General features: G+C 38.9%; 1 non-coding gene across 1 annotated transcript; it reads right to left on the bottom strand.

The window, feature by feature from the left end:
* Positions 1-1,208: 1,208 nt before the first annotated feature.
* LOC126023564 (U6 spliceosomal RNA) lies at positions 1,209-1,315 on the bottom strand. The gene has a single exon (XR_007500679.1). It is a non-coding gene; the product is annotated as a U6 spliceosomal RNA (small nuclear RNA).
* Between the last annotated feature and the right edge of the window lie 3,664 nt (positions 1,316-4,979).

Below are 4,979 nucleotides of genomic sequence, written 5' to 3' on the forward strand. Positions count from 1 at the left end.
ATTTGCATCTCCCTGATGATTAGTGACGAGGAGCATTTTTTCATGTGCCTTTTGGCCATTTGTATTTCTTTTTTATAAAAGTGTCTGTTCATTTCTTCTCCCCATGTTTGAAGGGATTATATTCTTTTTTTCTTTTTTTTTTTGTGGATTCTTTTTTTTTGGGGGGGGGTCACACCCGGCAGTGCTCAGGGGTTTTTCCTGGCTCCAGGCTCAGAAATTGCTCCTGGCAGGCACGGGGGACCATATGGGATGCCGGGATTTGAACCGATGACCTTCTGTATGAAAGGTAAATGCCTTACCTCCATGCTATCTCTCCGGCCCCTATATATTTTTTTCTTATAAAGTTCATTCACTGCCCTGTATACTTTGGATATAGCCCCTTATCTGATGGGTATTGAGTGAATACTTTCTCTACTCTGTGGGTGGCTTGAGAGAGGACACACAGAAATGGAAACAAATACCCTGCTCAAGGATTGGCAGAATTAACATCATTAAAATGGGAATACTCCCCAAAGCATTATACAAATTTAATGCTGTCTCCTTATAAATACCCATGACATTCTTCAAAGAAGTGGATCAAACACTTATGAAGTTTATCTGGAACAATAAACACCCTCGGATAGCTAAAGCACTCCTAGGGAAAAGGAAAATGGGAGGCATTACTTTTCCCAACTTTAAACTGTACTACAAAGCAATAGTTATCAAAACAGCATGGTACTGGAATAAAGACAGACCCACAAATCATAGAAATAGATTTGAGTTCTCAGAGAACATTCCCCAGGCATACAATTACCTAATTTTTGACAAAGGAGCAAAAAATCCTAAGTGGAGCAGGGAAAACCTCTTCAACAAATGGTGTTGGCAGAACTGGTTTGCCATTTGCATAAAAGCGAACATAGACCCCCAGTTAACATCATGTATGAAGGTAAAATCCAAATGGATTAAATACCTTGATATCAGACCTGATACCATAAGGCATATAGAACAACACGCCGGTAAAACACTCCATGATATTGAGACTAAATTCATCTTCAAGGAGGAAACTGCACTTTCCAAACAAGTGGAAGCAAAGATTAACAGATGGGAATACATTAAGCTGAGAAGCTTCTCCAACATCCATTCTTGATAAAAACTCTCAGCAAGATATGAATAGAAGGAACTTTTCTCAATATAGTAGAGGTAATATAGCACAAGCCAATGAGAATTTTTTAAATATGAAATGTTTCAAAAATGTGCATGTCATCCTTGCACAAGGGACATGCTAATCTTCTCTGTATCATTCCAATTTTAGTATATGTGCTGCCAAAGCGAGCACCAATTTTTTTCTCATTTGAGATAAACTAAAAGCTTTTGCTCTAAAATCCATTGAAGACAAGAATGCCCTCTCTAACCACTCCTTTTCAACATATTGCTGGAAGTTCTTGCCAGAGTGATTAGGCAAGAAAAATATACCAAGGACTTCCAAATAGGAAAGGAAGAAGTCAAGCTCTCACTATTTGCAGATGACATGATACTATATTTAGAAAACCTTTAAGACTCTATAACCAAAAACTTCTAGAAACACTAGACGTATATAGCAAAGTGGCAGGCTAAAAAATTAATGTGCAAAAATCAAGTCTTCTTATACACAAATAAAGATAGTAAAGAAATGGATATCAAAATAATTATCACATTTATATTAGTGCCACACAAACTCAAATATTTTGGAGTTAACTTAACTAAGCATGTGAAGGACTTGTACAGAGAAAACTACAAAACCCTATTTCAAGAAATAAAAGAGGATATGTGGGATTGGAGGTATGTAATCTGGTCATGGATTAGGAAGATTAATATCATCAAAATGGCAATACTTACCAAGGCATTGTAAAAATTTAATACAATCCCATAACATCCTTCAAAGAAATGGATCAAACAGTCCTGAAATTCATCTAGAACAATAAACACCCAAGAATACCTCGAGCTATCATGTTAGGGCTGGCCCTTGTTGTTGACCCCGCAGTATTAAGGCTGTCTCAGATGGAGTTTGTTTCTTGCAGCTGATGTGAAGAGCTGTGCCAATTTTATGTCTGGGATCCTGGGTTCAAGGCTGGATGAATGGTATCTAATCACCTGAGGTCTAAGTTGATTCCACATGACATATTTTCAAGGTAGGAGATATCCCTGTATTGTAAACAACTATGAGTTCCCATCTCTAGTAGATAAGAGCTCTTTTTTTTATATGTAAGATTTCCCCTTTATTTAGTGTGTCTTTGCAGGGGGAAGTGGTGCCACATTATATTGTCGGTGTAGTTGGGGCTGGACAGAGGGGATAACAGACACAGGTCACATACCCAAAAATGATAAAAAAAAAAAGAAATAAATAAAAATGTATGTGCTCGCAAATGTATATGTAGAACCAACATTTAAAAAAAATAAATAAATTTAAGAAAAGAAAAAAAAGAAGTAAAATGAGTTAGCGAAGTTTTTAAAGGACCAAAGTGGTGCAAAAGACTACCTTACATTTGGGGGAGAGCAGGTAATGAGGTGGTGTATTACAGGTCCTATGCCTATGTTGGAAGTACAGTTTTTCCCATTGTCTTTTGGGGTTTTCTTGTGATGTATGGGTTCCCAGGCATCTTCCTATCACACCCCCCTGACCTTCTTCAGGTTGGTAAAAGTTTGCGGCAAGGAGGTCTTGAAAGAGTTCTTGCATTGGGGATACTTTTGGACCTAGGTCCAGTTTCAAGAAACAGTCCACGTTAGGGGGAGTTGGTAGGGAGGGTCTCACAGCATGAGTCTGCAGGGGAGTTGGCTGTCATTTCTTGCCCGGGACGAGGTGTGGGTTTGACTGGGTGTCCCTTCTCTTGGGTGCTGGGTACTGGTTCATTGGGGTAGGAGGTCGATCTTGTTGCCTAATAGATTAAGGACTGAGGGTGAAGTTTTTAATATAGAGGGAGGTCTGGATGGGATTGAGGGGTGGAGGGATAGTTGGATTTCCAGAGGGGGGAAAGGGTAAGGTGTATGGAAGGGGTAGGGAGGGAGAAAAGAGAAAAATACATTAGAAAGAAGGGAGAAGAGAAAGGATAGAAAGTAAAGAAAAGAATATAAAAGAAAAAAAGTAAAAAAGAAAGTGGTGAGAAGAGAGGAGAGAATAGCAAGGGAATGTTAGTTTGCTTGAATGTGTTCAGTGAATAGAGCATGTAGTTTGAGTCTGTACGTCGCTGTTACTGCTTCGGTGGTCTGACTGGTCCCGTGCTTGAAACCCTAAAAGAAGGTAAACCTAGAGATAAAGTGTATGTTAAAGAGTTTTCTCGGGGTCATCTCGTAGTGCAAACTAGGTATGGTATCTCGTGTGATATCCCGAGCTGCTATCTTAGCTTGTCCGCCCTTTGTATCCAAGAATGCCTGTGGACAGAAAAGCTGAGAGGTTATTTTAAATATAATAAGATAGAGGCATTAATGCATAGTGATATAGGATGTTTCCATTGGAGTCAGTGGTTTGCTGTGGTATTCTTTACCTGTGTTCCTGTATACGATCTCTACAGAATTATTATGGGCCATTATTGTAGAAGGTTGATTACGTACCTGTTCTCTCTATGCTGCTGTTCTGGTGTTGCTGTTTACTTTTTGGTATAATGTGTTGTTGAGAGTTTGTGTTGTTCCTTTTTCATGTGTTTTGGGTACTGTTCCCAGGTATATGATGACTATTACAGTATTTGGAGTTTCTACCCTGTTAGATCCTGTTATTTGATTGTTAAGTATTAGTTGTGATTGAGATGTATGTTCTATGTGCTTCAGAATAGTGCTACCATTCTGTGTTTATCTTTTGTCTTCTGACTAACTTCGTTTAACATAATATGATCTAGGTCCATCCACGTTGCTGCAAAATCTGTGATTGTATCGTTTCTAACTGCCATGTAATATTCCATTGTGTATAGATACCACATCTTAATGATCCATTCATCTTTTGTTGGACAACGCGGTTGGTTCCAAGATTTGGCTATTATACTGAGTGCTGCGATAAATTGTGGGGTGCACACGTATTTTGGAATGAATGTTCTTCCAACTTGGGGGTATATACCTAGGAGTGCAATTGCTGGGTCAAAAGGAAGTTCAATTCTGAGTTCTTTGAGCACTCTCCAGACTGTTCTCCATAGATGTTGGACTAGGGGGCATTCCCACCAGCAGTGGATGAGAGTTCCCTTCATACCGCATCCCCGCCAACAAAGATTGTTCTCAGTATTTTTGATGTGAGCCATCCTCACTGGTGTAAGGTGGTATCTCATTGTTGTCTTGATTTGGATCTCTCTGATTATGAGTGAAGGTGAGCATGTTTTCATGTGTTTGTTAGCCATCCTTCTGTCTTCCTCAGAGAAGTGTCTATTCATTTCTTCTCCCCATTTTTTATGGCTTTATTTGGTTTTGAGGGGTTCAGTTTTCTGAGTGCTTTGTAAGTTCTAGATATCAGCCCTTTATCTGATATGTCTAGTGAAAAGATTTTTTCCCATTCTGTTAACTGTCTTCTTGCATTAAGTAAGGTTTCTTTCGCCATGCAGAAGCTTTTTAGTTTGATGTAGTCCCATTTGTTTATGTTTGCTGCTAAGGTTCTTGCCATTGGTGCTCCATTCTCGAAGACCTTTTTGATATATAGGTCTTCGAGTGTTCTCCCTATTTTATTCTCGATAAACTTTATAGATTCGGGTCTGATTTCAAGGTCTTTGATCCATTTTGAGTTGACTTTTGTATAAGGAGTGAGGTATGGGTTGATTTTCACTTTCGTACATGTTGTTTTCCAGTTGTGCCAACACCATTTGTTGAATAGGCTTTCTTTGTTCCATTTCAGATTCTTGCCTCTTTTATCAAATATTAGTTGGCTGTATATCTGGGGGCTTATGTCTGGAAATTCTGTTCTGACCCACTGGTCAGAGGTCCTGTCTCTGTTCCAGTACCATGCTGTTTTGATTACTATGGCTTTATAGTATACTTTCAAGTTAGGTAAG

The sequence above is a fragment of the Suncus etruscus genome, chromosome 11 (assembly GCF_024139225.1).
Source record: "Suncus etruscus isolate mSunEtr1 chromosome 11, mSunEtr1.pri.cur, whole genome shotgun sequence".
NCBI classification, from domain to species: Eukaryota; Metazoa; Chordata; class Mammalia; order Eulipotyphla; family Soricidae; genus Suncus; species Suncus etruscus.